The sequence below is a fragment of the Cherax quadricarinatus genome, chromosome 41 (genome assembly GCF_038502225.1).
Source record: "Cherax quadricarinatus isolate ZL_2023a chromosome 41, ASM3850222v1, whole genome shotgun sequence".
In the NCBI taxonomy this organism is placed as follows: Eukaryota; Metazoa; Arthropoda; class Malacostraca; order Decapoda; family Parastacidae; genus Cherax; species Cherax quadricarinatus.
The window spans coordinates 23,678,010-23,701,762 of NC_091332.1; the positions used below are offsets into that span (position 1 = coordinate 23,678,010).

General features: G+C 42.8%; 1 protein-coding gene across 1 annotated transcript in view; it reads left to right on the forward strand.

The window, feature by feature from the left end:
* ssp3 (short spindle 3) overlaps window positions 1-23,753 on the forward strand; it is a 355,022-nt gene that overhangs the window by 89,080 nt on the left and 242,189 nt on the right. The window lies entirely within an intron of this gene.

Genomic DNA, 23,753 nt, shown 5'->3' on the forward strand with positions numbered 1-23,753 from the left:
TGTCGAGGTTTCTTGCTGTTTCACCTACGTAAATCTTGTCACAGCCTCCACAGGGTATAGTGTAAACTCCTGCATTGACTGGTTCGTGGTGCTTGGATTTTGTCCTGGTTAGATCCTTTATTGAAGTGCTAGAAGCGATGGCGACTCCGGTGTTAGCTTGTGAAAGTACTTTTGAGACGTTCAGTGCAACCTGGCTGTTGGGTAGAATTATAACTTTGTTGGGAGTGGTGTTGGTGCGTGGAGAATTAATGATCTGAAGAGCTCTTTTCTTGCAGTCTTTGATGAAAAAAGAAGGAAAATGTAACTCAGTGAATGTTTGGTGAATGTATGTACATTCCTCGTCAAGAAACTCAGGACTACAAATTCGGTATGCTCTTAGGAAAAACCCGATGATGATGCCTCTTTTGGTCTTGGTATCTTGACTGGAATAGAAGTGTGTGAGATCATTTTTATTGGTGGGTTTCCGATAAACTTGAAATCTTAGGTTGTTGTCTACTTTGTGAATGAGGACGTCGAGGAAAGGTAGCTTGTCATTGGACTCTTCTTCTAGTGTAAACTGGATCGCCGGTTCAACTGCGTTGAGCCTTGCCTGAAGATTCCGTACATCAAAACGTTTGGGAGTTATTACGAGGACGTCGTCCACGTAACGTAACCAAGTGACGCTTGAAGGGATGATGTTGGCGAAGTGTTCGGACTCTAGGTGTTCCATGTATAAGTTGGCTAGGACGGCACTGATGGGGGACCCCATTCCCATGCCGTAGGTTTGTTTGTAGAGCTTGTTATTGAAAGAAAAACAGTTGAAATTAACACAGAGTTCAGTCAAGTCAACAAAATCTCCGGGAGGTAGAGGAAGATTAAGGTCCTGGTTGACTTTACGTCATAGAACCTCGATGGCTTTTTTGGTAGCTACTTTTGTGAAGAGGGAAGTCACGTCCAAACTGCTTAGTTTCTTGTTATGGATGGAGAGGTTTCGGATGCGGTTGAGAAGGTTGAGTGTTTAAGATGAGCGGAGCTGATGGTCCCCAGAAGGCAGGAAAGATGTTTGGCAAGAACTCCGGCTAGTTTGTGTGGAGCACTGCCTATTCCTGACGTGATTGGTCTGAGAGGAATATTGTGTTTATGGGTCTTGGGTAAACCATACATGTGTGCTGGTTTAGGGTTGCTTGGTAACAAGTGCAGAAGTTTCTTCCCTTCTCTAGTGCGTTTGAGTATTTGTCTGGTTTTGTATAGAAAATCTTTGGTGAGCGTCTCCCACTGTTGAGTGCTGATGGGTTCGTATGTAGATTGATCATTCAAAAGGTCCATCATTTTAGTGTTGTAGTCACTGGTGTTGAGTATGACGACTCCACCTCCTTTGTCGGCGGTGGTGACGGTAATGTTGGGGTCGTTGGCGAGGTTCTTAACCCTTTCAGGGTCCAAGGCCCAAATCTGGAGTCAAGCACCAGTGTCCAAGAATTTTCAAAAAAAAAATTTGTTATTTTTTCTTATGAAATCGTAGAGAATCTTTTTGTGAAGGTAATAAAACAAAAAGTACGAAATTTGGTGGAAAATTGACGAAATTATGCTCTCGCGAATTTTGATGTGTCAGCGATATTTACGAATTGGCGATTTTGCCGACTTTGACTCCCATTTTAGGCCAATTACATTATTCCAATCAACCAAATTCTTAGCTATTTCACTAGTATTACTTCTATTCTATCGATTGAACACAAGAAATCACCAAGTCAACTGTTTCAACTACAAAATAAAGTGATCGGAAATTGTTAATTTGGCCAATTTAACACAAAGTTCAAAATATTCCAATTTCAAAATAGGGTCCAGAATGAACAATGTAGGCATTCCTGGCACTAAACTAACATTTCCTCTGTTCATTAGTTATGTTTTGAGGCTTTACAAATAAATTCCATTTTGATTTTTTATTCACATAATGAATTTTTATTCACACCAAAAAATAGAAGATTTACTGTTATGCAATACTGTAATAATTGTATAAATATCATCACCATATTTGTGAATGTATATTAGACCCACCAGCTGACGTGTATTAGACGTGTGAGGTCGTTTGTTTACTCTTGAATATCGGCAAAAATTTAACATTTCTGCTATTTTGAGCTCAGTTTCAAGCCATTTCCAGTGCTAAAACCAATCAAAATCATCTCTATTTCTGTAATATGTCTTCCATTCTATCAAATGAGACCAAGAAATCGCAAATACAACTATAAAAAAACATACGAAAAAACACTGCAAAGTTGCTGTTTTAATCGAAAAATCATGATTTCATTTTTTTTCTCTCATTATACACAGTGTGCTGCAGGATCTGTTTTATGTGGTGCACACATACCACATAGATGTATTCTCTCATATCTAGGCCCAAATGTACCACTCACAGTTTATCAGAGTGAGCTGAGCTCATGGCGTAGATCTACGGTTTGGACCCTGAACGTAAAGCCGTAGATCTACGGGACGGACCCTGAAAGGGTTAAGGGCAGTGATGTATCGTCTAGGAAGATTAGAAGAAGAAGGTTCACATAAAGCTGCAGTGAGAAGGCCCTGTATATAACCCTTCTGGAAGTTGCTGTCACTGTGTCTATGGTTCCTGGTAACTAGATTGAATTGATAGTTAGGTTTGCGTATGTTGGTGGTAAATTTGAGTCCCAGACTCAGTGCTTGTTTCTCGTAGTCGGTTAAGGTGCGTGACGATAAGTTGTTTATCAGGGATTCGCGTCCCATTTCCTTCCATCGACTGTTAGTGCAGAGGTACTGAAGTTTGCGATTGAGTTTGATCTTCTGTTGGAGGTTAGCTGTGGTGACTGTGCTGAGAATATGCTCAGCAGTGTGTTGGTCAATCTGAAGATTGGCCCTCATATTCCTTGCAGTTTCAAAGGTTTCCTTAGCGATGCTAGAAAGTTCTTCGGCACATTCAGTTAAGTAAGCTTGGGTAGCTGGAGAGAAGGGGTGCTTGGAGTTGGAGAGTTGTGCAGGAGTAGACTTAGGGATCACCTTCTCTGCCAGGCAATCTTGTAGGAAGTTGTGTCTGTTGCGATAGCTGTGAGCACGAAGAAGGGTGTCCAAATAACGTCTGCATGAAATGTCCATTATGTTGCGGTGTCCGACAGATTGTAATAAAGTTGGTAGAATTACCGACAATATGTAAAGTATAGGTAGTAGGTTGGTAGTAGGTAGTAGGTTGGTAGACAGCAACCACCCAGGGAAGTACTACCGTCCTGCCAGATGACTGTGAAACAAAAACCTGTAACTGTTTTGCATGATGGTAGGATTGCTGGTTTCTTTTTCTGTCTCATAAACACGCTAGATAACAGGGATATCTTGCTACTCCTACTTACACTTTGGTCACACTTCACAGACACGCACATGCATATATATATATACATACATCTAGGTTTTTCTCCTTTTTCTAAATAACTCTTGTCCCTTTTTATTTCTTCTATTGTCCATGGGGAAGTGGAAAAGAATCTTTCCTCCGTAAGCCATGCGTGTCGTATGAGGCGACTAAAATGCCGGGAGCAATGGGCTAGTAACCCCTTCTCCTGTATACATTTACTAAAAAAGAGAAGAAGAAAAACTTTATAAAACTGGGTTGCTTAAATGTGCGTGGATGTAGTGCGGATGACAAGAAACAGATGATTGCTGATGTTATGAATGAAAAGAAGTTGGATGTCCTGGCTCTAAGCGAAACAAAACTGAAGGGGGTAGGAGAGTTTCAGTGGGGGGAAATAAATGGGATTAAATCTGGAGTATCTGAGAGAGTTAGAGCAAAGGAAGGGGTAGCAGTAATGTTAAATGATCAGTTATGGAAGGAGAAAAGAGAATATGAATGTGTAAATTCAAGAATTATGTGGATTAAAGTAAAGGTTGGATGCGAGAAGTGGGTCATAATAAGCGTGTATGCACCTGGAGAAGAGAGGAATGCAGAGGAGAGAGAGAGATTTTGGGAGATGTTAAGTGAATATATAGGAGCCTTTGAACCAAGTGAGAGAGTAATTGTGGTAGGGGACCTGAATGCTAAAGTAGGAGGAACTTAGAGAGGGTGTTGTAGGTAAGTTTGGGGTGCCAGGTGTAAATGATAATGGGAGCCCTTTGATTGAACTTTGTATAGAAAGGGGTTTAGTTATAGGTAATACATATTTTAAGAAAAAGAGGATAAATAAGTATACAAGATATGATGTAGGGCGATATGACAGTAGCTTGTTGGATTATGTATTGGTAGATAAAAGACTGTTGAGTAGACTTCAGGATGTACATGTTTATAGAGGGGCCACAGATATATCAGATCACTTTCTAGTTGTAGCTACACTGAGAGTAAAAGGTAGATGGGATACAAGGAGAATAGAAGCATCAGGGAAGAGAGAGGTGAAGGTTTATAAACTAAAGGAGGAGGTAGTTAGGGTAAGATATAAACAGCTATTGGAGGATAGATGGGCTAATGAGAGCATAGGCAATGGGGTCGAAGAGGTATGGGGTAGGTTTAAAAATGTAGTGTTAGAGTGTTCAGCAGAAGTTTGTAGTTACAGGAAAGTGGGTGCAGGAGGGAAGAGGAGCGATTGGTGGAATGATGATGTAAAGAGAGTAGTAAGGGAGAAAAAGTTAGCATATGAGAAGTTTTTACAAAGTAGAAGTGATGAAAGGAGGGAAGAGTATATGGAGAAAAAGAGAGAGGTTAAGAGAGTGGTGAAGCAATGTAAAAAGAGAGCAAATGAGAAAGTGGGTGAGATGTTATCACCAAATTTTGTTGAAAATAAGAAAAAGTTTTGGAGTGAGATTAACAAGTTAAGGAAGCCTAGAGAACAAATGGATTTGTCAGTTAAAAATAGGAGAGGAGAGTTATTAAATGGAGAGTTAGAGGTATTGGGAAGATGGAGGGAATATTTTGAGGAATTGTTAAATGTTGATGAAGATAGGGAAGCTGTGATTTCGTGTATAGGGCAAGGAGGAATAACATCTTGTAGAAATGAGGAAGAGCCAGTTGTGAGTGTGGGGGAAGTTTGTGAGGCAGTAGGTAAAATGAAAGGGGGTAAGGCAGCCGGGATTGATGGGATAAAGATAGAAATGTTAAAAGCAGGTGGGGATATAGTTTTGGAGTGGTTGGTGTAATTATTTAATAAATGTATGGAAGAGGGTAAGGTACCTAGGGATTGGCAGAGAGCATGCATAGTTCCTTTGTATAAAGGCAAAGGGGACAAAAGAGAGTGCAAAAATTATAGGGGGATAAGTCTGTTGAGTGTACCTGGTAAAGTGTATGGTAGAGTTATAATTGAAAGAATTAAGAGTAAGACGGAGAATAGGATAGCAGATGAACAAGGAGGCTTTAGGAAAGGTAGGGGGTGTGTGGACCAGGTGTTTACAGTGAAACATATAAGTGAACAGTATTTAGATAAGGCTAAAGAGGTTTTTGTGGCATTTATGGATTTGGAAAAGGCGTATGACAGGGTGGATAGGGGGGCAATGTGGCAGATGTTGCAGGTGTATGGTGTAGGAGGTAGGTTACTGAAAGCAGTGAAGAGTTTTTATGAGGATAGTGAGGCTCAAGTTAGAGTATGTAGGAAAGAGGGAGATTATTTCCCAGTAAAAGTAGGCCTTAGACAAGGATGTGTGATGTCACCGTGGTTGTTTAATATATTTATAGATGGAGTTGTAAGAGAAGTAAATGCGAGGGTCTTGGCAAGAGGTGTGGAGTTAAAAGATAAAGAATCACACATAAAGTGGGAGTTGTCACAGTTGCTCTTTGCTGATGACACTGTGCTCTTGGGAGATTCTGAAGAGATGTTGCAGAGGTTGGTGGATGAATTTGGTAGGGTATGCAAAAGAAGAAAATTAAAAGTGAATACTGGAAAGAGTAAGGTTATGAGGATAACAAAAAGATTAGGTGATGAAAGATTGGAAAGGCACTACAACAAATTCCATTCAACCATCTGTATTATCTTGCTGAACAGAAAGGCAATCAAGGAAGCTGTTGTTGCGAAAGGTGCAAGTATGTTTTCAAAACGGAGATCGCAAATAATTGAAGAGGTAGAGAGACTGTTACTGATATGGATGAATGAAAAACAATTATCAATATTGTTTGAATAGAGAAATTCCAACGCTTTCGTGACTACTCACATTATCCTTGATAATGTGAGTAGTTACGAAAGCACTTGGAATTTCTCTATTCTTTCAAAGTGGTTGTTTTGCATATTTTGAAATCACCTGTTTACTGTGATCTTATTGCATGCATATAATATATATATATATATATATATATATATATATATATATATATATATATATATATATATATATATATATATATATATATATATATATATATATATATATATATATATACACATACATACATACATACATACATACATACATACATACATACATACATACATACACACACACACACACACACACACACACACACACATACACAGAGGAGGGCCCCACTTTTACGGCTGGTTAGGTTCCAGGCTACCGCCGTAAAGTGGAACACCCTTTTTTTCCACTTACAAATGCATACAAACACTAGATAACAAGTTTACACTAACATATATTATGTTAGCAATAGAACCAGGCATCAAAAAACAATAAAAAAGTACAATACACACACAGTGCACTCATTACTTACCTTAAAATATTTATAGTCTTAATCTAGAGTGAGACAAGTAGTATTTATTGTAAGAAATCAAGTGTGGTATGTATGGTAGTCAGCCAGGCTACCATACCAGGCCACCCCACCCACACAAACTTATTATTTATTATTTTATTATTTATTATCACACTGGCCGATTCCCACCAAGGCAGGGTGGCCCGAAAAAGAAAAACTTTCACCATCATTCACTCCATCACTGTCTTGCCAGAAGGGTGCTTTACACTACAGTTTTTAAACTGCAACATTAACACCCCTCCTTCAGAGTGCAGGCACTGTACTTCCCATCTCCAGGACTCAAGTCCGGCCTGCCGGTTTCCCTGAATCCCTTCATAAATGTTACTTTGCTCACACTCCAACAGCACGTCAAGTATTAAAAACCATTTGTCTCCATTCACTCCTATCAAACACGCTCATGCATGCCTCCTGGAAGTCCAAGCCCCTCGCACACAAAACCTCCTTTACCCCCTCCCTCCAACCTTTCCTAGGCCGACCCCTACCCCGCCTTCCTTCCACTACAGACTGATACACTCTTGAAGTCATTCTGTTTTGCTCCATTCTCTCTACATGTCCGAACCACCTCAACAACCCTTCCTCAGCCCTCTGGACAACAGTTTTGGTAATCCCGCACCTCCTCCTAACTTCCAAACTACGAATTCTCTGCATTATATTCACACCACACATTGCCCTCAGACATGACATCTCCACTGCCTCCAGCCTTCTCCTCGCTGCAACATTCATCACCCACGCTTCAAACCCATATAAGAGCGTTGGTAAAACTATTCTCTCATACATTCCCCTCTTTGCCTCCAAGGACAAAGTTCTTTGTCTCCACAGACTCCTAAGTGCACCACTCACTCTTTTTCCCTCATCAATTCTATGATTCACCTCATCTTTCATAGACCCATCCGCTGACACGTCCACTCCCAAATATCTGAATACGTTCACCTCCTCCATACTCTCTCCCTCCAATCTGATATTCAATCTTTCATCACCTAATCTTTTTGTTATCCTCATAACCTTACTCTTTCCACACATACTATTCTATGATATTTAAGCATCCCAGAGCGATAAAATGTATATACAGTTCACTCATTACTTACCTTAAAATATAGGGTGAGATGAGTAGTATTTATTGTAAAATATCAAGTGTGGTATGTATGGTAGTCAGCCAGGCTACCATACCAGGCCAACCCACCCACACATACTATTCTATGATATTTAAGCATCCCAGAGCGATAAAATGTATATACAGTTCACTCATTACTTACCTTAAAATATAGGGTGAGATGAGTAGTATTTATTGTAAAAAATCAAGTGTGGTATGTATGGTAGTTAGCCAGGCTACCATACCAGAGAGAAAGAATGAGTGCATGAGAGAGGACAGGCGCAGAGTTATGTAAACAAACCAGGCGAAGGTAAGTTTTGTAAACAGTGTACACGTCTGGTTTGTGTACAAGTTACATTGTGTACAGGTTGTCTCTACATTGATACGGTAGAATAAATAAAGAAGAACACTCCCATTCTCATGTAACATCATTTTGAGAAGAAATGATGCTCTGAGTGAAGGCAATGGAAGTAAGTCACTCTGACTTTTTTGGGTTATCCTAGGTTCTCTACACATATGTTGTTATGTATTTATGTTATGTATCGTGTTTATTATATAATTTTGAAAAAAATATCACGGATTAATGAAAATGTGTATATTAACGTAATATACAACATTTAATGATACACCGAGCTCAGACAGCGTAAACAAACAAACTGAACAGGTTGTGGACGATCACTCGGTCAGGCGAAATAGACGGTATTAATACGTGTCCAGTTTTAGTTCATTCATGTACATTTGTAAGAGTTTGTGAAACTTTTACCTTATAATATTTTTATTATTATTATAATAATTAAATCACGAAACAAATACTCTTACACTGTGTACAAGTTAGTACAGAATTATAGCTATAAAGTGAAGGCATACGAAAGGAATATTTTTCTACAGTTATCCCTAGTAACAGGTGACGGGCTAGAGAAAACGTAATTCTTCCGACACTTCTACAAACCGTTTGGTAAACATCTCGTATATATTTGTATAAATTTTTATACTGTGGGTGCATGTATCATGTTTGTGTGTTACATAATGTGTTTCTTATATAATTTTGAAAAAAATATCATAGATAGATTAAGGGAAATGTCTATATTAACGTAATATGCGACATTAATGCGCCCAAGAGATTATTATTATTACTATTATTATTATTATTATTATTATTATTATTATTATTATTATTATTATTATTATTGCATCAAGAGTAGAGAGACTCTTAGTGATTTTAATGTGTACCTACATGCCAGCACAGTGTATAAGTTTATTTAGGTACAGGTGTACACAAGTTTAATTATCAAGTACAATACATATAAAATATACAATAACTTTAAAACACTTGAAATTTTGGAAAGTTTCCAGACATAATAAGGAGATGTGCTCAGGGAGAATGTAAACAAACTCGGTGGGCCGCTGTGACCGTATTAGAAAGACAGGTGGGGGAGCCGTATAGCGAGTTTTGGTCATAATTTGAAATGTCCGTATTAGCGGAACGCCGTAAAGCGGGGCCCTGCTGTATATATATATATATATATATATATATATATATATATATATATATATATATATATATTATTTTTTTTTTTTATTATCACACCGGCCGATTCCCACCAAGGCAGGGTGGCCCGAAAAAGAAAAACTTTCACCATCATTCACTCCATCACTGTCTTGCCAGAAGGGTGCTTTACACTACAGTTTTTAAACTGCAACATTAACACCCCTCCTTCAGAGTGCAGGCACTGTACTTCCCATCTCCAGGACTCAAGTCCGGCCTGCCGGTTTCCCTGAATCCCTTCATAAATGTTACTTTGCTCACACTCCAACAGCACGTCAAGTATTAAAAACCATTTGTCTCCATTCACTCCTATCAAACACGCTCACGCATGCCTGCTGGAAGTCCAAGCCCCTCGCACACAAAACCTCCTTTACCCCCTCCCTCCAACCCTTCCTAGGCCGACCCCTACCCCGCCTTCCTTCCACTACAGACTGATACACTCTTGAAGTCATTCTGTTTCGCTCCATTCTCTCTACATGTCCGAACCACCTCAACAACCCTTCCTCAGCCCTCTGGACAACAGTTTTGGTAATCCCGCACCTCCTCCTAACTTCCAAACTACGAATTCTCTGCATTATATTCACACCACACATTGCCCTCAGACATGACATCTCCACTGCCTCCAGCCTTCTCCTCGCTGCAACATTCATCACCCACGCTTCACACCCATATAAGAGCGTTGGTAAAACTATACTCTCATACATTCCCCTCTTTGCCTCCAAGGACAAAGTTCTTTGTCTCCACAGACTCCTAAGTGCACCACTCACTCTTTTTCCCTCATCAATTCTATGATTCACCTCATCTTTCATAGACCCATCCGCTGACACGTCCACTCCCAAATATCTGAATACGTTCACCTCCTCCATACTCTCTCCCTCCAATCTGATATTCATTCTTTCATCACCTAATCTTTTTGTTATCCTCATAACCTTACTCTTTCCTGTATTCACCTTTAATTTTCTTCTTTTGCACACCCTACCAAATTCATCCACCAATCTCTGCAACTTCTCTTCAGAATCTCCCAAGAGCACAGTGTCATCAGCAAAGAGCAGCTGTGACAACTCCCACTTTGTGTGTGATTCTTTATCTTTTAACTCCACGCCTCTTGCCAAGACCCTCGCATTTACTTCTCTTACAACCCCATCTATAAATATATTAAACAACCACGGTGACATCACACATCCTTGTCTAAGGCCTACTTTTACTGGGAAAAAATTTCCCTCTTTCCTACATACTCTAACTTGAGCCTCACTATCCTCGTAAAAACTCTTCACTGCTTTCAGTAACCTACCTCCTACACCATACACTTGCAACATCTGCCACATTGCCCCCCTATCCACCCTGTCATATGCCTTTTCCAAATCCATAAATGCCACAAAGACCTCTTTAGCCTTATCTAAATACTGTTCACTTATATGTTTCACTGTAAACACCTGGTCCACACACCCCCTACCTTTCCTAAAGCCTCCTTGTTCATCTGCTATCCTATTCTCCGTCTTACTCTTAATTCTTTCAATTATAACTCTACCATACACTTTACCAGGTACACTCAACAGACTTATCCCCCTATAATTTTTGCACTCTCTTTTATCCCCTTTGCCTTTATACAAAGGAACTATGCATGCTCTCTGCCAATCCCTAGGTACCTTACCCTCTTCCATACATTTATTAAATAATTGCACCAACCACTCCAAAACTATATCCCCACCTGCTTTTAACATTTCTATCTTTATCCCATCAATCCCGGCTGCCTTACCCCCTTTCATTTTACCTACTGCCTCACGAACTTCCCCCACACTCACAACTGGCTCTTCCTCACTCCTACAAGATGTTATTCCTCCTTGCCCTATACACGAAATCACAGCTTCCCTATCTTCATCAACATTTAACAATTCCTCAAAATATTCCTTCCATCTTCCCAATACCTCTAACTCTCCATTTAATAACTCTCCTCTCCTATTTTTAACTGACAAATCCATTTGTTCTCTAGGCTTTCTTAACTTGTTAATCTCACTCCAAAACTTTTTCTTATTTTCAACAAAATTTGTTGATAACATCTCACCCACTCTCTCATTTGCTCTCTTTTTACATTGCTTCACCACTCTCTTAACTTCTCTCTTTTTCTCCATATACTCTTCCCTCCTTGCATCACTTCTACTTTGTAAAAACTTCTCATATGCTAACTTTTTCTCCCTTACTACTCTCTTTACATCATCATTCCACCAATCGCTCCTCTTCCCTCCTGCACCCACTTTCCTGTAACCACAAACTTCTGCTGAACACTCTAACACTACATTTTTAAACCTACCCCATACCTCTTCGACCCCATTGCCTATGCTCTCATTAGCCCATCTATCCTCCAATAGCTGTTTATATCTTACCCTAACTGCCTCCTCTTTTAGTTTATAAACCTTCACCTCTCTCTTCCCTGATGCTTCTATTCTCCTTGTATCCCATCTACCTTTTACTCTCAGTGTAGCTACAACTAGAAAGTGATCTGATATATCTGTGGCCCCTCTATAAACATGTACATCCTGAAGTCTACTCAACAGTCTTTTATCTACCAATACATAATCCAACAAACTACTGTCATTTCGCCCTACATCATATCGTGTATACTTATTTATCCTCTTTTTCTTAAAATATGTATTACCTATAACTAAACCCCTTTCTATACAAAGTTCAATCAAAGGGCTCCCATTATCATTCACACCTGGCACCCCAAACTTACCTACCACACCCTCTCTAAAAGTTTCTCCTACTTTAGCATTCAAGTCCCCTACCACAATTACTCTCTCACTTGGTTCAAAGGCTCCTATACATTCACTTAACATCTCCCAAAATCTCTCTCTCTCCTCTGCATTCCTCTCTTCTCCAGGTGCATACACGCTTATTATGACCCACTTCTCGCATCCAACCTTTACTTTAATCCACATAATTCTTGAATTTACACATTCATATTCTCTTTTCTCCTTCCATAACTGATCATTTAACATTACTGCTACCCCTTCCTTTGCTCTAACTCTCTCAGATACTCCAGATTTAATCCCATTTATTTCCCCCCACTGAAACTCTCCTACCCCCTTCAGCTTTGTTTCGCTTAGGGCCAGGACATCCAACTTCTTTTCATTCATAACATCAGCAATCATCTGTTTCTTGTCATCCGCACTACATCCACGCACATTTAAGCAACCCAGTTTTATAAAGTTTTTCTTCTTCTCTTTTTTAGTAATTGTATACAGGAGAAGGGGTTACTAGCCCATTGCTCCCGGCATTTTAGTCGCCTCATACGACACGCATGGCTTACGGAGGAAAGATTCTTTTCCACTTCCCCATGGACAATAGAAGAAATAAAAAAGAACAAGAGCTATTTAGAAAAAGGAGAAAAACCTAGATGTATGTATATATATATATGCATGTGCGTGTCTGTGAAGTGTGACCAAAGTGTAAGTAGGAGTAGCAAGATATCCCTGTTATCTTAGTGTGTTTATGAGACAGAAAAAGAAACCAGCAATCCTACCATCATGCAAAACAGTTACAGGTTTTTGTTTCACAGTCATCTGGCAGGACGGTAGTACTTCCCTGGGTGGTTGCTGTCTACCAACCTACACATATATACACATATATACACACACATATACATGTATATATATATATATACACACACACACACACACACACACACACACACACACACACACACACACACACACACACACACACACACACATCCCTTGAAACTGGGCAACTACCTGAGAAATGGAAGACAGCTAATGTAGTCCCCATATTTAAGAAAGGAAACAGAAACGATGCACTAAACTACAGACCTTTCTCTCTGACATGTATTGTGTGCAAAGTCATGGAGAAGATTATCAGGAGGAGAGTGGTCGAACACCTGGAAAGGAACAAGATTATGAATGAAAACCAGCATGGGTTCATGGAAGGCAAATCTTGTATCACAAACCTCCTGGAGTTTTATGACAAGGTAACAGAAGTAAGACACGAGAGAGAGGGGTGGGTAGATTGCGTTTTCCTAGACTGCAGGAAGGCCTTTGACACAGTTCTCCACAAGAGATTAGTGCAGAAGCTGGAGGATCAGGCACATGTAAAAGGGAGGGCACTGCAATGGATAAGGGAATACCTGACAGGGAGGCAGCAACGAGTCATGGTACGTGAAGAGGTATCACAGTGGGCGCCTGTTACGAGCGGGGTCCCACAGGGGTCAGTTCTAGGACCAGTGCTATTTTTGATATATGTGAATGACATGATGGAAGGAATAGACTCTGAAGTGTCCCTGTTTGCAGATGACGTGAAGTTGATGAGAAGAATTAAATCGGACGAGGATGAGGCAGGACTGCAAAGAGACCTGGACAGGCTGGACATGTGGTCCAGTAACTGGCTTCTCGAATTCAATCCAGCCAAATGCAAAGTCATAAAGATTGGGGAGGGGCAAAGAAGACCGCAGACAGAGTATAGGCTAGGTGGACAAAGACTACAGACCTCACTCAGGGAGAAAGACCTTAGGGTGACCATAACACCGAGCGCATCACCGGAGGCACACATCAACCAAATAACCGCTGCAGCATACGGGCGCCTGGCAAACCTGAGAATAGCGTTCCGATACCTTAATAAGGAATCGTTCAAGACACTGTACACTGTGTATGTTAGGCCCATACTGGAGTATGCAGCACCAGTCTGGAACCCACACCTGGTCAAGCATGTCAGGAAGTTAGAGAAAGTACAAAGGTTTGCAACAAGGCTTGTCCCAGAGCTCAAGGGAATGTCGTACGAGGAAAGGTTAAGGGAAATCGGACTGACGACACTGGAGGACAGAAGGGTCAGGGGAGACATGATAACGACATACAAGATACTGTGGGGAATAGACAAGGTGAACAGAGATAGGATGTTCCAGAGAGGGGACACAGGGACAAGGGGTCACAACTGGAAGCTGAAGACTCGGACGAGTCACAGGGACGTTAGGAAGTATTTCTTCAGTCATAGAGTTATCAACAAGTGGAATAGCCTAGCAAGTGAAGTAGTGGAGGCAGGAACCATACATAGTTTTAAGAAGAGGTATGACAAAGCTCATGGAGCAGAGAGAGAGAGAGGACCCAGTAGCGATCAGTGAAGAGGTGGGGCCAGGAACTGAGTCTCGACCCCTGCAACCACAATTAGGTGAGTACACACACACACACACACACACACACACACACACACACACACACACACACACACACACACACACACACACACACGCGCGCACGCACGCACGCATGCACGCACACACACACACACACATACATACATCAACACCTACACACATCACAACACACAAACATCACAACATCTACACACAAACATCACAACACCCACACCATCACACCCACACACATCACAACACCTACACACACAACACCTACATATCACAACACCTACATGCACAACACCCACATAAACATCACAACACCCACACACACACATCACACCCACACATCACACCCACACACACATCACACCCACACTCACCTGCACATCACAACACCCACACATCACATAACCCACACATCACATAACCCACACACACTTCACAACACCCACACACACTTCACAACACCCACACACGCTTCACAACACCCACATACACCCAAACACACTTCACAACACCCAAACACACTTCACAACACCCACACACACTTCACAACACCCACACACACTTCACAACACCCACACACACTTCACAACACTCACACTTCACAACACCCACACACACACACACACACACACACACACACACACACACACACACACACACACACACACACACACACACACACACACACACACACACACACACACCACAACACCCACACACACTTCACAACACTCACACTTCACAACACCCACACCCACATCACAACACACACACACACACACACACACACACACACACACACACACACACACACACACACACACACACACACACACACACACACACACACAAGGTATGATACAGCTCAGGAAGCAGAGAGAGAGAGGACCTAGAAGCGATCAGTGAAGAGGTGGGGCCAGGAGCTGAGTCTCGACCCGTGCAACCACAATTAGGTGAGTACAATTAGGTAAGTACACACACGCACACATGCACACACGCACACACACACGCACACACGCACACGCACACGCACACACACGCGCACACACACACGCACACACACGCACACACACACGCACACGCACACACACACACGCACACACACGCACACACACGCACACACACGCACACACATCAGAGGATGCAATGGGAGTCACAGTGGGAGGTGGAAAGGGAGAGATCCGTGTTTGTCTATGGGCTAGACGAAGCTAAAGGGGAAACTTATGATGAAAGAAAGCAGGAGGAGAAAAAAGCGATTGAAGACATCATGAAGGTGATAGGCGAGGGGGACATGACCCAGGTGGCAAATTTTCGGAGAATTGGGTGGTTCACAAAGAAAAGGAATCGGCCTCTCAAAGTAATTTTCAAGGCAGAATCAACCCGAACCATGATCCTGCAGGAGAAAGCACGGCTGAGAGGCAAGCAGGAGTTCCGGAGTGTGTACCTCGACCGAGACAGAACACAGGACGAAAGGAAGACAATGAAAGAGAGAGTTCAAAAACGAAAGGAGAAATGGGAGGAAACGAAAAAGGAGAGCAGAATAACCCAGGATCAAATGGAAGGACAAGCGCACCCCCCAGAAACACCTGCAGAAGGACTCCAGCCACGACACCCCCAAGGCAACTGAACAATCCAAACCAACCATCACACACCGATCCCTCTGTTTCCACCCCCCGCACCACAGTTACAGTATTAGAACAGAAGTTGAAGGTTTGGTACACAAATGCAGATGGATTAACGAATAAACATGAGGAATGGCAAGAAAGAATCAATGAGAAGTCCCCAGACATCATAGCAGTTACAGAAACAAAACTCACGGAGACAATAACAGATGCAATCTTCCCACCAGGATACCAGATCATGAGGAAAGATAGAAGGGGCAGGGGGGGAGGTGGGGTTGCTCTGCTCGTAAAAAACAGATGGAAATTCGAGAAAATGGAAGGAATAGATGAGACGGGAGAAAGAGACTACATAGCAGGTACACTTCAGTCGGGGGAACACAAAGTGGTCATTGCAGTGATGTATAATCCACCACAGAACTGCAGGAGGCCAAGAGAGGAATATGAAGAGAGCAACAGAGCAATGGTGGACACACTTGCTGAGGTGGCAAGAAGAGCTCACTCCAGCAGAGCAAAGTTGCTGGTTATGGGGGATTTCAACCACAGGGAGATTGACTGGGAAAACCTGGAGCCACATGGGGGTCCCGAAACATGGAGAGCCAGGATGTTGGACGTGGTGCTGGAAAACCTCATGCACCAACATGTTAAGGACACTACCAGAGTGAGAGGGGAGGATGAACCAGCAAGATTGGACCTTGTGTTCACCCTGGGCAGCTCAGACATTGAGGACATCAAGTATGAGAGTCCCCTAGGAGCTAGCGACCATGTGGTTCTGTGCTTTGAATACATAGTAGAGCTGCAAGTGGAGAGAATAACAGGAGTAGAATGGGAAAAACCTGACTATAAAAGAGGGGACTACATAGGGTTGAAGAACTTCCTGCGGGAGGTCCAGTGGGACAGAGAACTGGCAGGAAAGCCAGTAAATGAAATGATGGAATATGTAGCAACAAAATGCAAGGAGGCAGTGGAAAGGTTCATTCCCAAGGGCAACAGTAACAACGGGAAGACCAGAACAAGCCCCTGGTTCACCCGACGGTGTAAGGAGGCAAAAACAAAGTGCAATAGAGAATGGAAAAAGTACAGAAGGCAGAGAACACTCGAAAATAGGGAGATCAGTCGCAGAGCCAGGAATGAGTACGCACAGGTAAGGAGGGAGGTCCAGCGACAGTATGAAAATGACATAGCATCGAGAATCAAGACTGACCCGAAACTGTTGTATAGCCACATCAGGAGGAAGACAACAGTCAAAGACCAGGTGATCAGATTAAGGACAGAAGGTGGAGAACTCACAAGAAATGATCAGGAGCTATGTGAGGAGCTGAACAGGAGATTTAAGGAAGTTTTTACAGTAGAGACAGGAAGGGCTGTGGGAAGACAGAACAGAAGGGAACATCAAGAGGGAATATACCAACAAGTGTTGGATGACATACGAACAACTGAGGAGGAGGTGAAGAAGCTCTTAAGTGACCTTGACACCTCAAAGGCGATGGGACCGGACAACATCTCCCCATGGGTCCTTAGAGAAGGAGCAGAGATGCTGTGTGTGCCTCTAACCACAATCTTCAACACATCCCTTGAAACTGGGCAACTACCTGAGAAATGGAAGACAGCTAATGTAGTCCCCATATTTAAGAAAGGAAACAGAAACGAGGCACTAAACTACAGACCTGTGTCTCTGACATGTATCGTGTGCAAGGTCATGGAGAAGATTATCAGGAGGAGAGTGGTCGAACACCTGGAAAGGAACAAGATTATAAATGAAAACCAGCATGGGTTCATGGAAGGCAAATCTTGTATCACAAACCTCCTGGAGTTTTATGACAAGGTAACAGAAGTAAGACACGAGAGAGAGGGTTGGGTAGATTGCGTTTTCCTAGACTGCAGGAAGGCCTTTGACACAGTTCCCCACAAGAGATTAGTGCAGAAGCTGGAGGATCAGGCACACGTAAAAGGAAGGGCACTGCAATGGATAAGGGAATACCTGACAGGGAGGCAGCAACGAGTCATGGTACGTGAAGAGGTATCACAGTGGGCGCCTGTTACGAGCGGGGTCCCACAGGGGTCAGTTCTAGGACCAGTGCTATTTTTGATATATGTGAACGACATGATGGAAGGAATAGACTCTGAAGTGTCCCTGTTCGCAGATGACGTGAAGCTGATGAGAAGAATTAAATCGGACGAGGATGAGGCAGGACTGCAAAGAGACCTGGAGAGGCTGGACATGTGGTCCAGTAACTGGCTTCTCGAATTCAATCCAGCCAAATGCAAAGTCATGAAGATTGGGGAGGGGCAAAGAAGACCGCAGACAGAGTATAGGCTAGGTGGACAAAGACTACAGACCTCACTCAGGGAGAAAGACCTTGGGGTGACCATAACACCGAGCACATCACCGGAGGCACACATCAACCAAATAACCACTGCAGCATACGGGCGCCTGGCAAACCTGAGACTAGCGTTCCGATACCTTAATAAGGAATCGTTCAAGACACTGTACACTGTGTATGTTAGGCCCATACTGGAGTATGCAGCACCAGTCTGGAACCCACACCTGGTCAAGCACGTCAAGAAGTTAGAGAAAATACAAAGGTTTGCAACAAGGCTAGTCCCAGAGCTCAAGGGAATGTCGTACAAGGAAAGGTTAAGGGAAATCGGACTGACGACACTGGAGGACAGAAGGGTCAGGGGAGACATGATAACGACATACAAGATACTGCGGGGAATAGACAAGGTGGACAGAGATAGGATGTTCCAGAGAGGGGACACAGGGACAAGGGGTCACAACTGGAAGCTGAAGACTCAGACGAGTCACAGGGACGTTAGGAAGTATTTCTTCAGTCATAGAGTAGTCAGCAAGTGGAATAGCCTAGCAAGTGAAGTAGTGGAGGCAGGAAGCTCAGGAAGCAGAGATAGAGAGGATCCAGTAGCGATCAGTGAAGAGGCGGGGCCAGGAGCTGAGTCTCGACCCCTGCAACCACAATTAGGTGAGTACACACATGCACACACACACGCACACACACATGCACACACACACGCACACATGCACACACACACGCACACACACACGCACACACACACGCACACACACACGCACACACACACGCACACACACATGCACACACACACGCACACACACGCACACACACGTGCACACACACGTGCACACACACATGCACACACATGCACACACATGCACACACGCACACACACACGCACACACACACGCACACACACTTGCACACACACATGCACACACACACACACACACACACACACACACACACACACACACACCACACACACACACAACACACACACCACACACACACACACACACACACACACACACACACACACACACACACACACACACACACACACACACACACACACACACACACACACACTGAGAGAGAGAGAGTAGACCGTTATATTACAGGGGGTTATTTCCAACGTTTTGGCTGTTAAACTTTTGAAAAATTGTGGCATAATTTTATACACTTCATAAAATTAACTTAACATGGTTCAATTTGTGGGCAGGGAAAACACCCACCCCTTCTCCCAGACCTCTGTGTATATGTGTCTCGTATGACTTTTCTCAGAGCTAGCTGCGTTTGTGAATTGTGTTGTGATCTTTTCATCTTCTGAAAGAAATGACACGTAGATTACAACTACAGTGTACCCTCAGTTATCACCTACATCAGATGACACCAAAAGCCAAAATCGGATAACGCCTCACTCTGGCATAAAAAAATTGGCTCAGATAACACCTAAAAGCTCGGTTAGGAGCTTTCGTTCTGAACGTGTCGGCACTGCGCCCTTAGCAGGCCCGGCCTCTCACTTTATGTACCAGCCAGTGTGCCATTGTTTACAAAACCAGTACATGTGATATATTTTGTATTATTCCATTGTTTTTGGTGCTTGTAACTGCTAAATAAGCCACCATGGGCCCCAAGAAAGCTTTTAGTGCCAGCCCTATGGTAAAGAATGTGAGAAACACATATAATTTAAGAAAAAGTTTGTAGAAAAATACGAAAGTAGTGGTGGTAGAGGGTGGTAGTGATGGTGGTAAGGGTTGTAGTGGTGGTGGTAGAGGGTGGTAGCAATTGTGATGGTGGTAGAGGGTGGTAATGGTTGCGATGGTGGTAGAGGGTGGTACTGATGGTGGTAGAGGGTTGCAGTGGTTGTGGTAGAGGGTGGTACTGATGGTGGTAGAGGGTTGCAGTGGTGGTTGTAGAGGGGTGGTAGTGATTGTGATTGTGGTAGAGGGTGGTAGTGGTTGTGGTGGTGGTAGAGGGTGGTAGTGATGGTGGTAGAGGGTTGTAGTGGTTGTGATGGTGGTATGGTATGATAAGGCATGGTGAGGCTGCCAGTTCTGACAAAAAAGTGGCTGAAAAATATGTGCAGGGCTTTAAGGCATATATAGAGGCTGAAAAATTAAAACCCCAACAAGTGTTCAGTTGTGACGAAAGAAGCCTGTTGAGGAAGAAAATGCCAAACAGGACCTATATTACTCAGAAGGAAAAGGCACTCCCAGTGGGCTGCAGAAAACAATATGAAGTTCAACGATGAGAAATTTCAATTACTCAGATATGGTAAACATGAGGAAATTAAATCTTCATCAGAGTACAAAACAAATTCTGGCCACAAAATAGAGCGAAACACCAACGTCAAAGACCTGGGAGTGATCATGTCGGAGGATCTCACCTTCAAGGACCATAACATTGTATCAATCGCATCTGCTAGAAAAATGACAGGATGGATAATGAGAACCTTCAAAACTAGGGAGGCCAAGCCCATGATGACACTCTTCAGGTCACTTGTTCTATCTAGGCTGGAATATTGCTGCACACTAACAGCACCTTTCAAGGCAGGTGAAATTGCTGACCTAGAAAATGTACAGAGAACCTTCACGGCGCGCATAACGGAGATAAAACACCTCAATTACTGGGAGCGCTTGAGGTTCCTAAACCTGTATTCCCTGGAACGCAGGCGGGAGAGATACATGATTATATACACCTGGAAAATCCTAGAGGGACTAGTACCGAACTTGCACACGAAAATCACTCGCTACGAAAGCAAAAGACTTGGCAGACGATGCAACATCCCCCCAATGAAAAGCAGGGGTGTCACTAGCACGTTAAGAGACCATACAATAAGTGTCAGGGGCCTGAGACTGTTCAACTGCCTCCCAGCATACATAAGGGGGATTACCAACAGACCCCTGGCAGTCTTCAAGCTGGCACTGGACAAGCAACTAAAGTCGGTTCCTGACCAGCCGGGCTGTGGCTCGTACGTTGGTTTGCGTGCAGCCAGCAGCAACAGCCTGGTTGATCAGGCTCTGATCCACCAGGAGGCCTGGTCACAGACCGGGCCACGGGGGCGTTGACCCCCCGGAACTCTCTCCAGGTAAACTCCAGGTAAACACAAACCAGAAAAGGACTTGTTACCTGAAGTCTTTATGGAAGGGGATTCCGCTTCCAAACAATAGAACTCCTTCATCCTCTGCCCTCCTCCCGTCTCATAACTCATCAACAAGTCCATAGTAAAGGTAAGTGTGATGTTATTATTGTTTTATTCTTCATGTATCGTTGTTTTTTGTGTAGAGAAATGTATATTTCATGTAAAAAATTATTTTGTTTAATACTTTTGAGTGTCTGGAATGGATTAATTGGATTTCCATTACAGTGAACCCCCGACTTAGGATGTTAATCCGTTCCAGAGAGCTCATCGTTAGACGAAATCGTAAGTCGAATTAATTTTCCCCATGAAAAATAATGGAAATCCAATTAATCTGTTCCAGACACCCAAAGTATGAACAAATTTTTTTTAACACGTGAAATATACATTTTCCTACACACAAAAAGAAGGATACATGCACAATATACTGTACCAAATGAAGAATAAATGACACTTACCTTATTGAAGCTGTAGTGATGTGTGATGAGATGGGAGGAGGGGAGATGGAAGTGTATTAATTTTTGGAAGGGGAATCCCCTTCCATAAGGACTTTAGGTAGCAGGTCCTTTTCTGGGGTTACTTCCCTTCTTCTTTTAATGCCACTGGGAACAACTTGAGAGTCACTGGACCTCTGTTGCACCAAAAATCTGTCCATAGAGCTCTGTACCTCACGTTCCTGTAAGATTTTCCTAAAATGGTTCACAGCATTGTCATTGCAAAAGTCACTAGCATGGTTTGCAATAGCTGTGTCAGGGTGATTTTCTTCCATGAAGGTTTGCATGTCAACCCACTTTGCATAAATTTCCTTAATCTTTGAAGAAGGCAACTTCCTCCATTTCTCTCTCCCTCCTCTGAAGCAATTTCCTCAGTTGTGGCCTCTTGCTGTTGCAGATGCTCTTGCAGCTCATCAGTGGTTGGTTCTTCATCGTTGTCCGCCACCAACTCTTCCACATGCTCCCCACTAACCTCCAACCCCATGGACTTCCCCAGTGCCACAATAGATTCCACAACTGGCATAGGCTCCTCAGGGTTAGCCTCAAACCCTTGAAAATCCCTCTCTTCTACACATTCTGGCCACAATTTCCTCCAAGCAGAGTTCAAGGTCCTCATAGTCACTCCCTCCCAAGCCTTACCTATAAGGTTTATGCAATTGAAGATACTAAAGTGATCTTTCCAAAAGTTTCTTAGGGTCAACCGAGCATCTGAGGTCACTTCAAAGCACTTTTGAAACGTTACTTTGGTGTATAGTTTCTTGAAATTTGAAATGACCTGCTGGTCCATGGGCTGGAGGAGAGGAGTGGTATTAGAGGGCAAAAACTTCACTTTTATGAAACTTAACTCCCCCGAAATTCGCTCTGCCAAGTCTGAAGGATGACCAGGAGCATTGTCTAATACTAGGAGGCACTTAAGTTCCAATTTATTTTCCAGGAGATAATGTTTCACAGTGGGGCCAAACACATGGTAAAACCAGTCATAGAAAAAGTCCCTAGTGACCCATGGCTTACTGTTTGCCCTCCACATCACACACAAATTAGCCTTGATGACATTGTTTTTTCTGAACACTCTGGGAGTTTCAGAGTGAAACATGAGTAGGGGCTTCACTCTGCAATCCCCACTAGCATTACTACACAACATTAAGGTTAGCCTGTCTTTCATTGGCTTGTGTCCTGGCAGTGCTTTTTCCTCCTGTGTAATGTAGGTCCTGTTTGGCATTTTCTTCCAAAACAGGCGTGTTTCGTCACAATTAAACACTTGTTGGAGTTTCAATCCTTCAGCCTTTATGTACCCCTTGAATTCCTGCACATATTTTTCAGCCGCTTTTTGATCTGGACTGGCAGCCTCACCATGCCTTATCACACTATGTATGCCTCAAACCAACCTTTGCTGGCCTTAAATTCACTCACATCACCACTAGTTGCAGGCATTTTTTTAATTAAATAGTCATGCAGCTGCCTTGCCTTTTCACATATGATCGCTTGAGAGATGCTATCTCCTGATATCTGTTTTTCATTTATCCACACCAATAACAGTCTCTCAACATCTTTGAGTACTTGCGAGCTGTGTTTCGAAAAGATACTTGCACCTTTCGCAACAACAGCTTCCTTGATTGCCTTTTTGTTGGCCAGGATAGTAGCGATGGTTGACTGGGGTTTGTTGTACAACCTGGCCAGCTCAGAGGCACGCATTCCACTTTCATACTCATTAATTATCTCCTCCTT